Source organism: Ochotona princeps, chromosome 10, assembly GCF_030435755.1.
Source record: "Ochotona princeps isolate mOchPri1 chromosome 10, mOchPri1.hap1, whole genome shotgun sequence".
NCBI lineage: Eukaryota > Metazoa > Chordata > Mammalia > Lagomorpha > Ochotonidae > Ochotona > Ochotona princeps.
This window is the reverse complement of record NC_080841.1, coordinates 4,643,874-4,658,140: the sequence shown is the minus strand read 5'-3', so window position 1 is coordinate 4,658,140 and position 14,267 is coordinate 4,643,874. Positions and strand designations below refer to the sequence as shown.

The following is a 14,267-nucleotide window of genomic DNA, read 5'->3' as shown; positions in this document are numbered from 1 at the left end:
TAGGATGACTATCTATCTGAGATCTGGGTTTATTGTTTTTAGGGACACAGACACAGAAATTGAAGCTCCCACACATCTCCAACTACAGGGAGCAGAGAATCCCTCATGTGCTCTGTGCCCTTCTAGCACTCAGCAATCCTCCAAAATCATGATACATGCTCTGCACATCTTACGCTTTGTCTCCAGTGAGTTCAAACTTATCCATGGGCCTGATAATGGAAAGAGGCTCTTCTCTGACCTGGGGATGGTTCAGATATTAAAGCACAGACTTGCTAGAAATCTCACTAAGTAACTTACCATATTGAACATAATGAAGCTCTGATGTTTCATAGCTTGTAACATTGACGTTTCCATCATCACTGGCCACACAGAGGGGGACACCTAGGGCTATGTTTCATTGGCCAAGAGGCATCAAACTGAGGTTTAAAATCAATGATACAAGGATAATGGACTAATGACACAGTGTTGATAATGGGTGAAATAAAGTGCAAAACTAAATTCAAATATCTAGACAAATGATTTGTTTCTTTAAATTTTATAGTTTTTAAGTGAAAGGTTATGTTTTGACAAAGATCTGCAGTATTTTCATATTCAGATTTTGTATTTGTCCACAGATAAAACCAAATAATTGCAATAGTAGTAATACTATAGAAATGTTAAAATCATGTTTAAATCCAGAAAATCATATTGTACTGCTACATATGTTGTGGTATAAAAGTAAGAGAAGCATGACCATAAATTGTTTCAAAAGATAAGTTAATTTTCTAGCTTATCTACCAAGAATTACAGTGCTACTACAGAATTTGGGATTATCTCATTCTAATAGATTTGACTCCACTTCTTTTAATTTGAAAACTTGGAATTTAATGAACATAAAAATGTTAAAGAATCCATAGCTCCATAGAGGTAAAAGTTCGTGTATAATTAATTAACACAATTAATCATTTCTATGCTTTTGCTACATTTACATTATTTTAATTGAAATGGGAAGCTGCAAATCATTGGAGATACAGACACAAATCTGGAATCTGTATCTTCTAATGAACTCTAAACCTACTAGTTATTTCATTGCAGTTTTTGTAGTATTTGCATGTCAACTAATACTCATACAGTTTTTAAAATTTCAAATGAAGTCAGTGATTTTTCAGACTGTTGTATAGATGAAACTCTAATTTCATATCTCTAATTGATTTCTTATTGTATCTACCCTAGCAAACAATCTGATAGAATGTTTCTCTCAAGCTGTGAAATGATGAAACTATTGTGAGGTGACCAATTATTGGGACGAATTGTACTCAAAAGAACAACAAATCTTATCAGAAAGATCTGAAGACAATATCTGAGAGATAACATTACTAAAAATGTCTGAGTTTGTTCTGCATGCATAAACTTGAAAAGTAACTTGATATTATTGGTATATAGTAATGATTTCTTGTAGATAATACACATGATGTAAGAACAGCTTAGTACAATATCTAAATCAAACAAATTTTTGTCAATATCAATCTGAAATTCACATCCATGATGTGTTTAAATTCATACAAATATTAAATACATATTGATGTTATTTTAATTTAACATTAACACAGTCACTTTCATACTTTCTGTGATCTTTTTTTTTTGCACATTCCAATTTGGCAACCTCTCTCTTCATCTTCCATTTCTCTAACCTACTGCTACACTGACTAACATACCAGCTGGGACACCCACAACCCAGGTCGGAGGACCTGGGCTTGAGTTCTGACTAAATCCCAAATTTCAACGGCCTCGTCATGTGTAGCCTGGAAGGAACAGGTGGGGGATCAAGCGTTGGGTTTTCTGCCACTCATGTATAAGATGAGGATTTTTACAGGGATTTGAGGAGAGAATTAGAGACTGGGAGCCCTGTTTATCTCTCATTTACTCTAATTAGTACAACAAACTTACAAAATAAAAGAAATATCCATGCCTGTCGTACACAGAAGTAAGTAAACACATACAGGCATTCACACACACACACACACATGCGTCAAGAACTGCTGCTTTTTACACCTTACAAATGAATCTCTCAATAAGAAGCATTTTGTACCTATAGACAATGAAATGTGAAAATTCTTACCATTCCATAGAGAAACACTGTGGCATTCTCTTTGGCAAATGCAGCTCGTCTCAATCTAAAATTTTGTCAGATGCAGGACCTGAGCTATGAGTTGGGACTCATCCCAACAGCACATTGTGTCCAAGTGAGATGCACTCCCCTGATATTCCCACTCCAGGCTGCTCTCCCAATGAAGCAAGTCATATTTGAAAACAAAGTGACACATAAGTGAGGCAAGTGATAATTAAGAGTAGATCATCTTTGTGTTTTGAAAAATATAAACTTACTTATGTAAAAGACAAGTAGAAAAGGCTCTTTTCCCTGCTGATTCATTCCCCAAATGCCCCAGAAGCTATTTGGGGGTCATTCTGAAGCCAAAAAGCTGGAACTCAATCCGGATCTCCCACATGAGTGACAACAACCCCAGCAAGCACCGGAGCACCTGCTTCCTCCACGGGTGTTCATTCACTGGAAGCAGACGCACAGCCAGGGTTTGAACCTTGGAACTCTGATTCAGGATGCAGATGTCCAATGTGACATCTTTACTGTTTTATCCACTACATGCTCCAAGGTGGAATATTTTGCAGGAAAATTTACATGCTGCTTGAACAGGACCCATGTAATACCATCACAAGGTGAAGATAGTGCTCAAAATTCAACTTGTCAGCTAAGGTTCTTGGATCCTGAAAAGCTTATCTACGAAGGTTATGCATATTTCATATATGCAAGTCTATTTTATGCATTACATGCTCTGTATTTGTTTTTAATAGGTTTTACTTCCTGGGTTATTTCAATTGTTCTCAATGGTAGACAGCAAAGTAATTCAGTCTGAGGAAACCTATTTTCTATTGGCATGGAAGATTTTGGTAATAGACTTTGTGGTTTAATAAATTTGATATCTTTATTCCTTGATTAATTTTCACCTCACTATTTACAAACAGAATCTCAGAGAGATTAGGAAAAACATAATTGAAATGAACCACTAAAGATATAGAATGTATGTGTGTATAGATGATATTTCTTTGAAGAATTTAGAGAAATATCTTAATGAGCAGAGGAAAATAAGTGTACTAAGAAAGCATATGCACATTGAATATCCCCCAAATACTATTTGATTATCTAATAAACAGAAATATTCCATTTATACGCATTTAAGGCACATAATCTGTATCAAAATAAATACTCAATGAACATTGGTAGGCTAAATATTTCTGCAATAAATTATCCATATTTATAAAATAATCTATTCATTCATATTTAAAAAGAATGAAGTATAAAAGATTCTGTAGGATGAGTACATTATTTTCCCTCATAGAGTCAATGATTGGATTTTCTCTTAATTGACGTATTTCACTGTATTGCATAAAATCGAACAAAACAAAGATAAAGAAAAATCAAAATATCTGTGATATTTACATATTAATTTCATTAATACATTGATTGTCAAAGTTTGATTGGCTTCTGGCTGATTTATAGCTGTGATTAACACTCTTGTTGTTGTTTTCTTGCCTTCATAGCACAGTTTGTAAAAGCTGCACCATAAGATGAGCTTTGTGCACAGCTTGGAAGACAACACCCCACAGTGGAACCCTGATCTAAGCCCCAGCTTCGCCACTTGTGCACAGCTTGGGATGATAACACACTTGGGTGGAACCCTGATCTAAGCCCCAGCTTGTCCATGCTTCTCATCGATCCTCTTGGCACTGCCACTAGGAGGCAGTGTGAGAAACAAGGTTGGAATTCCTGGTTCCTAATGTTTTTCTGACTGCTATTTGTACTTGTGCAAACAATGGGGTAACGGAAGATCTCTTTCTCTCCCTCTCTCACTATCTCTCTGCCTTTCATATAAATACATCTTTAAAAAGATAACAAGTTTTATTTATTCTTACCAATGTTTGTAGTTTCAATATTTCCAACTCCAATATCAAAGCCAACATAGCATGCATTCTTTATCTACTTGAGGTTTATAATTTAAGAGGTTATTAAATTACATTCTGAAAGATTTCAGTTTTTTTAATATGAAACGCTTTATGAATTTGCATATCATCCTTGTGCAGGGGCCATGCCAATCTTCTCTGTATCGTTCCAATTTCAGTGTATATGCTTTTGAAAACTGTTTCATGTAGAGAAAAAAAAGCCATATTGTCCATGAGATTTCATCTTACCTATCAATATGTCTCCATAAAATCTGACTTATCTTGTTAGTAGTTTATAGGATAAATCATAGAATGTTAGAAACCAAAAATTTATAATACTTTTGAAAAGCGATTATAGCATGTGTTCTCTGAAGGACATGTTAGAATTGGCACTGTAGCATATTCCAGTACACCAAAATGCCTTTAACTCATGGAGATTCTTAGAAACATTTGTAGAGATGTACAAAATGGCACCATATGTGTAAAGTAAGACATATTTTTTCTTCCTTTTCTGTGCCAAAGATTAGAAAATCGACAGAGCTTACTGCATCTATATTGATCATAAAAAACCACTACGTTTAATGTCTCAAACAAGACTGAAAATTACCCTTAACTGTCTCAATGGCATATCCTAAAATGACATAAAAATACAAGTGCAGAGTGGCTCCTAATTTATAGTTACTTGGAAAATCAGTCAAAGAAAACAAACAAACAATTTGGTAGAGTGCATACACTTAACTTCTGTGTCACTGCATAACTGTATGAAACAAGTTGAAAATCGTTCTGTGGACAATGATGCCAACGAGTTTTTGATTTTCCAGTGAAATAACTATGTGACTTGTTTTGGTATAAAGCGGCACTTATTTGCTAAGCTTAATGAGTTTAATAAAACTTAATGAGTCATCTTCTAGCCTAATGAAGCACTTTGAAATGCAAAATGAAAGAAAATAAGGTTTGTCTGGTACTACACTCCCAGAGTAATAAATACTTTGGGGGAGTGTGATGGGCATGGAACATAAACCTAACTGAATGAACTTACAGAGGAAAACTGAAGTTGACTTACCAAAATATCTGACATCCGCTGCTCTTAAGATGAAATAATCCTGTAAGATAATTTTTATTTCGTAGTCCCATGTGGATATACAAAATACACAATTATATTGTGTTTAACAATGCTAATACAGTTCAAAGCTCTGAGGTTCAGAATTTTTCCGAGTAAATTATTGTTTTGCAATGTGTTAGGATCAAAAATGAGGTTGAGATCTAAGATACCTTTGCAGGGAAGGACATTTGAGATTTCAGAAAACTGCAGAAGGCAAGTGGATCTAAAAGCAACCAGCACTATTACAAACTTTCAAATCTAATACATGAACTTCAGGAAAGTTCACATGTCCATAGAATTCTCTCTTGATGAAAAAATTCTTGTTAGACATAACTGACAAGCATTGTGGGTACAAAAATGATATTTACAAATATATCTCTGAGAGATCATGGTAAATTATCAGTATCGATTTACAAAAAATGTGACATAATCTAAATTAGAAATTTAAAAAAGTCTCATCTAGATGGCCAAAGATAGGTGCCCAGCATTAACCTTCTTATAGACAAGAACAAAATCAGAGACTCGCAAGATGGCCGACATAGGAGGAAGACTGTGAGAGAGCTCACAGACAGAGAGGGCTAGAACGCGACAAAAGAGTAAGTGGAGCAGCATAGAACTACAGGGAGAAGAACGTGAAGTTCCCTGGACAGTGTGGAACCAAAAAAATCCACACAACTCGGAAGAGCAACCAGGGAAAAACAAAAGAAAGAGCAGGGGAGACGACTTTCCGCTCCTGACCTGCTGAGTCACCTCTGAGTGCAGACACTGAAAGCCGCCGACCGATCCGGAGACCGACCCGCAGACGCAGTGGCCGTGAGGACCAGCGGTGATTGGGACCCGCTGGCATCTGCTCACCCTGGTCACCAGGACCCTGAATCACCGGGACCCGCCGGCATCCGCCCACCCTGGTCGCCAAGCCCCGCTGGGACCTGCCCCAGCCGCAGCCTCCAGGTTCCAGCCGCCTGCACCCGCCGAGAACAGCAACGGACACAGCAGTCGCTGGGAGACACACCTGCGGCGAGAATTCCGACCAGAGGAAGAGGCAGACTGCAAGAACCTGAGGTTTGAGAGAGTTGGGTGGGGACAGTGGTGGGTTGGAGGCTTCGGGAGTTGGCCCCCCAGGGGCATGCACAAAGCCTGAACACAATTGGTGCTCCTCTCCCCGCCCCTCCCCCACCCCCAGACTCCTGCGTCTAGAGACACAGGGCGAGTGCCTTGAAATTGCCAAAACTGTGTCTGGGAGAAAGGCAAAAGGCACATTGGATATTCCCCCGTGCCTTTGCGGTCTGGCACTCAGCTGGGCGGTGCTATACCACAGGAACCCAAGCACGCCATCTGGGCTGGGCAGTCCCGTGCTAGCGCTGGGGCGGTCGGTCCCCTGCAAGCGCTGGGGTGGGCGGGCCTGCACAGGAGGCGCTTCCAGAGAACACCTGGAACACCCCACGCCCTATAGTCCAGTGCTCCGAGCCCTGTGATCCCGCGCACAGGGGGTGCGCACAGAGAGTGCCTTCACTCTCCCACGCCCTGTGGTAGCATACCTGTAGGGGACGAGCTGAGAGTGCGCTTTGAATCCACTGGGCCCTGGAAGTGGCGCCCTGAGGTCCAGTGTTCTGGAGACGCACCAAAAGTGCCTTGAAAATTCCCACACCCTGCTACTCCACGCCTGCAGACTCCGATCTCTACAGGATAGTGCTTGGAGACCCCTCAGCACACTGGTGCCTAGGTCTCTCAAAAAAGAAACACTAACACAATGGGAAGAAATACCAGAAAAGGTAATGATCCAGATGAGAGTGCCAACACCCTACCAATACAGGATCGAAAGCCAATGTCTATTTCGGAGATGCGAGATGAAGACATAGAAGATCTACCAGACAAGGAATTCAAAAAAATAATGTTAAAATATGTCAGAGACAATGAGAAGAATTGGGAGGACTTCAAGGAATTCAAGAACCACATAGCCTCAGAAATACAACAAATGAAAAGTAAAATCCTTGACTTAGAGCACAAAATTGAGAGCCTAACCAACAGAACAAATACAGCAGAAGAGAGGATCTCTGAAACAGAAGACACACAAAACGAACATACCCAGTTCATGAAACAGCTGGAGACAAGTCTGAACAAAGCCAATAAGACCATACAAGAAATGAAAGACAACCTCAGAAAATCAAATATTAGGATTATTGGCCTTCCTGAAGGAGCGGAAAAAGAGTCAGGAATGCAAATGGTGCTCGACGAAATTATACAGGAAAACTTTCAAAACACTTGGAACATGAACCCAGCCCAAATCCAGGACGGTCAGAGGACTCCCAGCAGATATGACCCAAAGCGATCTTCACCCAGACATATGGTGCTCAAGTTCCACTCCAACGAAGACAAAGAAAGAATCCTAAGACAAGTACGAAGCAGAGAAAAGATCACATACCGGGGAAAACCAATCAGGATCACTGCTGACTTCTCTGAAGAGACTTTACAAGCAAGAAGAGAATGGACAAAGATCTTCCAAATCCTGAATCAGAACAACTGTCAACCAAGAATATTGTACCCAGCAAAGATCTCATTCGTATTTGAGAACGAAATCAAATACTTCCACAGCAAAGAGAAATTAGAAGAATATGCCAGCACAAAACCAGCTCTACAAAATCTCCTTAGAAATGCACTAAATCCAGAAAAAAAGGAGGTGAATCATAAGCAAAGATGGCAAACAGGAAGATCTTCCCACTAAAGTCCACACAAGGAAGGGCAATTACACAGATATCAACACCCACAAAAAACAAGTATGGCAGGGCAAAATCACAACCTCTCAATTTTAACTCTTAACACAAATGGCCTGAACTCACCAATCAAAAGGCATAGATTAACAGAATGGATTATCAAACAGCACCCAACTATCTGTTGCCTACAAGAGACACATCTAACCAGAAGAGATTCGAAGAAGCTGAAAGTGAAAGGTTGGAAACAAATATTTCATGCCAATGGACGAGAAAAAAAGGCTGGGGTAGCTGTCTTAATTTCAGATGATGTGGACTTCAATCTGACACACATCAAAAAGGACAGGGAAGGACATTATATATTGGTGAAGGGACTGATCCATCAGGAAGTAATTACCATTGTGAACATATATGCACCAAATTCAAACGCACCTAGCTACGTGAAGCAATTACTCACGGACTTAAGGGGAGACATAGATATGCACACAATAATAGTGGGTGATCTTAACACCCCACTAACAACTATAGACAGATCAACAAAACAAAAACTCAACAAAGAAACAACAGAGCTCATACAAACAATAGAACAACTGGACTTGGTTGACATCTATAGAATTTTTTACCCTAAGGCCACAGATTATACATTTTTTTCAGCAGTGCATGGCACCTTCTCCAGGATCGACCACATGATAGGACACAAAGCAAACCTAAATAACTTCAAAAAGATAGGAATCATACCATGTACCCTCTCAGACCACCACGGAATGAAGCTGGAAATCAGCAATTCAAAATGTCCCAGGAAATACAGAAACTCTTGGAGGCTGAACAATATGCTATTAAACGAACAATGGATCAGAGAAGAAATTAAAGATGAGATCAAAAAATTTATGGAAACCAATGAAAACTCTGACACAACATTCCAAAATTTGTGGGACACTGCCAAAGCAGTGCTACGGGGTAAACTCATCGCAATTGGAGCTCATGTCAAGGCCCAAGAGAGGCGCCAAATACAGGAACTAAACACACACCTCCAGGAACTGGAAAAACAACAGCAGAAGAGCCCCACACACAATAGGAAACAAGAAATCATCAAAACAAGGGAGGAAATCAACCAGATAGAAATTAAAAAAACCATACACAAAATCAATGAATCAAAAAGCTGGTTTTTTGAGAAGATAAACAAGATAGACACCCCACTGGCCCGACTGACAAGGAAAAAACAAGAGAAGGCAAGAATTACCAGCATCAAAGATGAAAAAGGCAACATAACAACAGACACCGCATCCATTAAGGCCATAATTAGAAATTACTACAAAGCACTGTACTCCAACAAATCAGAAGATCACCAAGAAATGGAAAAGTTCTTAGACTTCTACCACCTGCCAAAACTTAGCCCAGAGGCAACAAACGACCTGAACAAACCCATAACTGAAGTAGAGATTGAATCAGTGATTAAAGACCTCCCAACAAAGAAAAGCCCAGGCCCAGACGGCTTCACTCCAGAATTCTACAAAACATTCCGAACAGAACTGACCCCAATCCTCTACAAACTCTTCAAAACAATAGAAGAAGAGGCAACCCTTCCAAACTCATTCTATGAAGCCAACATTACCTTAATCCCAAAACCAGACAGAGAACTAACAGAGAAGGAAAACTACAGACCTATCTCTTTGATGAACATTGATGCTAAGATTCTCAACAAAATCCTAGCCAACAGAATTCAAAAACACATCAGACAGATCGTTCATCCAGATCAAGTAGGATTCATCCCTGGAATGCAGGGATGGTTCAACATTCGCAAATCCATAAATGTGATACACCACATCCAAAAACTGAAAAACAAGAATCACATGATAGTATCAATAGATGCAGAAAAAGCTTTCGACAAAATCCAACACCACTTCCTACTAAAAACCCTAACCAAGGTAGGCATAGATGGAAAAATCCACAACATAATTAAAGCCATATATGAAAAACCCAACGCCAGCATCATACTGAATGGAGAAAAACTGGAACCCTTCCCACTGAGATCTGGAACAAGACAGGGATGTCCACTTTCTCCACTACTATTCAACATAGTCCTAGAGGTACTCGCTGAGGCCATAAGACAAGAAAAAGAAATCAGAGGAATCCAAATGGGAAACGAAGAAGTCAAACTCTCACTATACGCAGATGATATGATTCTTTATGTAGAAGAGCCAAGAGACTCAATACAGAGACTGCTAGAACTTGTACGAGAGTTTGGTAGAGTGGCAGGGTACAAAATTAATGAACAAAAATCAACAGCCATAGTGTATGCGAACAGCCCCAAGATGGAAAAAGACTTAACCAGCAAGATACCATTCAAAATAACAGAGAAAAGTATGAAATATCTGGGAATAAATCTAACCAAAAATGTAGGAGACTTATTTGAAGAAAACTACAAACTACTTAAAAAAGAAATTGAACAAGACCTCAAAAGATGGAGTAACATCCCATGCTCCTGGATAGGTAAAATCAATATCATTAAAATGTCTATACTGCCAAAAGCAATATATACATTCAACGCAATCCCAATCAAATTGCCCAAAACATTCTTCATGGAACTGGAAACAATGATCCAAAGGTTCATCTGGAAGCACAAAAAACCACGGATAGCTAGAACCATCCTGAAGAACAGAAAGTTAGCAGGGGGAATCACAGTTCCGGACCTCTGGACATACTATAGGGCAGTGGTTATCAAAACAGCGTGGTACTGGCACAAAGATAGAGAGGAAGATCAATGGAGCAGAATAGAAACACCAGAAGGAAACCCACACAGATACAGCCAAATAATCTTTGACAAAAAGACAAACGACAATCCAGGCAAATGGGAAGGTCTGTTCAATAAATGCTGTTGGGACAACTGGTTGATAGCCTGCAGAAACAAAAAAATAGATCCACATCTCTCACCATACACTAAGATCAGATCTAAATGGATAACAGATCTAAACCTACATCCAGAAACCTTCAAACTTTTAGAAGAAAATGTTGGAAACACACTGGAACACTTAGGGGTAGGCCCTCACTTCCTAAAAAAGACTCCAAATGCAGTAGAAATCGAGACCAAAATAAACAATTGGGACCTCATCAAACTAAGAAGCTTCTGTACAGCTAGAGAAACAATCAACAAAGTAAAAAGGCAACCCACAGAATGGGAGAAGATCTTCGCACACGACATAGGTGATAGAGGGCTGATCTCCAGAATATACAAAGAGCTACAAAACAACCAAAATGTCAAAACAAACAAGCCACTCAAGAAATGGGCACGGGAAATGGGCAAACACTTCACAAAGGAACAAACCCAAATGGCAAATAAACATATGAAAAAATGCTCAAGTTCCCTGGCAATAAGGGAAATCCAAATTAAAACATCAATGAGGTACCACCTAACACCAGTAAGACTGGCCCACATGAATAAAAGCACCAACAACACTTGTTGGCGAGGTTGCGGGGAAAAGGGAACCCTACTCCACTGCTGGTGGGGCTGCAGGCTGGTACAGCCTCTATGGAAATCAGTATGGAGAATATTCAAACAACTCAAATTCAACATACCGTATGATCCAGCAATAGCACTCCTAGGAATATATCCAGAACACTTGTTTTATGAGAAACCAACATGCACTCCTATGCTCATAGCAGCACAATCAGTAATTGCAAAAACATGGAAGCAGCCAAAATGCCCATCAACAGAGGATTGGATAAGAAAGCTATGGTTCATCTACTCCATGGAATACTACTCAGCTATTAAAAAAAACAAAATGCAGTTCTTTGTGGCCAAATGGGCCAAACTGGAAACCATAATGCTAAGGGAAATGAGCCAATCCCAAAAGGTTAAATACCACATGTTTGCCTTAATTTAAGATGATATGATGTTATGTATAACATGTTATGTTTTGAATGTTATATGTTGTGTATAAACTAAGATTGAAGTATAGGTGAGGTGGTCACAGAAGGTGACTGGGAACTCGCATTTACTTTTAACATGTTGGTTACTCATTACTATGTCAATTAATTCCATAATGATGTAAATTTTTGCTGATGGTATGTTGGAGCTTTCAATTGACTGGGATGATGCTCTGCTGGCTCTGTCTTCAGACCAGAGAGGGTATACCTAAGAAGCCGTTGGACTTGACTGGACAATAAGATGCTGGACTCTATGTTTGGTATACGCTTGCAATGGGGGAATCTCAACTGAACTTGAGCTGTGGTTATGCAACAAGGTGGAGGAATCCACCATGGTGGGAGGGTTTGGGGGAGGGGTGGGGAGAACCCAAGTATCTATGTAATTGTGTCACATAATACAATGTAATTACTGAAGTTAAATAATAAATATATATATATAAAAAAATAAAATAAAATGGTGAAAGCAGTTTAAAAAAAAAAAAAAAAAAAAAAGAACAAAATCAACAAATAAACACCCACTTTCCAAGATTAGTCGCTAAAAAATACATTAGGGCTCAGCCAGGGTGTGACAGGAACCTGGTACTCAAGTAAAGATGAAATAGAGACCTAGAGAGAGGAACAAGTTCAACCAGAAAGTGAGGCCCTTTGTGGAAATTCCTCTGGCACAAGAAGGCGGGAACAGGAGAACCTCAGGCATCGCAGAGCTGTCCGAGAACTGACAGCCACTTGCAGTCTGAGAAAGAACACACAGCCTATCCTTCTGGGCTCCCAGAGCACAGGCTGACAGGTGTGGTGCAATCTGCATAAAGGAGTCACTATGAGGATCTACAGTCCACTAAGGACAATGGCCCCATCCCTAAGGTCTGCAAAGATTCACTTGCACAACTAAAATGATATTACTATTGTACAAATTCAACTAGATTCAGCAAAGTAATGGTGGTCCTAGGACCCATCCAACAGTACCACTCTGTACTATAGAAGATGAGAAGTGCGTGACAACAGAGACACCTTGCCCCTGCAAACGTGGAAGTAGGGGTAACGTTTTGCTCGGCTGTGTGGCCTTTCTGCTGCTCCTCCCTCTTTCTTGCAAAGCATTCCTCAGCAACTGAAAATCATGTCTTCTTAGTAGTGTGATTGAGTATTTTACCAGGTCTAGCAGCCTGAGTTATAACACTTGTCTGATCTTCTTGTAGCTACAGAGAAGCACAATTAGGACCATGGTAAGAGCATTCCTGTCACCTGGGCCACTCCTTTGTCTCCAAGGCTAGCCTCAGACTCTGGCTACTGAGGAATATTCACACTCCAGGCAGACTGCACTCCAGGGACCTGAACAACACTGTTATACTTCTACTGATGTCATCGAGTACACTGAAAGAAGCTGTGGATGTCTCTGCTACACCTTCCAGCTGGCATGAAAGCTTTGATGCCCAAAGATGCACCTTATATCAAACAATCCTCCTATCATGAAAGGCAGGTTTAAAGGTGATGGAGACAATCGGTACACAAGATTTGTATAAGGAAATAATTGTGAAGCAAAATAGAATCATGACCCTCCCAAAGGAATGCAACAAAAAGCATTCAAAGGAATGTTAGTAAGAGTAAATACAATATCAAAAAAGCTGTCCTAAATAAGGAAAGAGGATTTTGGAGTTCCTAATCAGGAAGAAACTGCTGGAATCCATTACCACCATATTGATATTACAAATGTTACTGGACTGTCTTCCTTAGAGAAGCAAGAGAAGCTATCATCAGGGAGACATGCCAAAACATATTAGTTGTTTCTTTATTTGAAAGACACACCATCAGAGAAAGAGGAGATAGAGACAATAGAGATGGAAATAAATAGACTATAGATGATAGATGACATGAAAGAGAGAGATAGAGGGAGAGAGAGAGAGAGAGAGTTCCTCCAACTCTCAGTTCAATTCTGAAATAACTGCAATGGCCAGGATTGGGCCAGACCAAAGCCAGGAGCCAGGCATCTGTCTGGGGATTGCACATAGGTTTCAGGAGCTCGTGCACGAGGGCCTTCTGCTGCCTTCCAGCACATTAGGGGCAAGCTGGTTCAGCAGCGGGACAACCAGCATTGTTCACAACGCTTCGCAAGCAGCGGTTCCCCAGCATCAGCCCCTATAAAAGCCTGAGAGTTGCAGCGGAGACAGTGGTAGTCAAAATAAATAGAGGGATAGAGTAGCCTTGTTGCTACTAATCTTGAAGGTAAATAAACTAAGTTATTCAATTAAGAGGCATAGAGGGGGCCAGGTAGCTGGTACATACCCAAAGCAAAGGAAACCAACATATCGAAACAACATATGCACTCTCATGTGCATGGCAACACCATTTACTACAGCAGAAAATGGAATCAGTCTGCATGGTCATCTATAGATAAGTGGATAAAGGTATTACATATGCCTTATGGGATATTATGCAATGTTAGAATCAAATCCTAACATTTGCAGGAAAACAGACATAGTTAGAACTATGTGCGTTATGTAAAAACAATACAGAAATATTAGTCTTGCAATTTCTTGGTCATATGT

At 39.8% G+C, this 14,267-nt stretch overlaps 1 non-coding gene across 1 annotated transcript; it reads right to left on the bottom strand.

Annotated features, from left to right (window-relative positions):
* Positions 1–4,089: 4,089 nt before the first annotated feature.
* Positions 4,090–4,194, bottom strand: LOC118759152 (U6 spliceosomal RNA). Its single transcript, XR_004996006.2, has one exon. It is a non-coding gene; the product is annotated as a U6 spliceosomal RNA (small nuclear RNA).
* Positions 4,195–14,267: the final 10,073 nt, after the last annotated feature.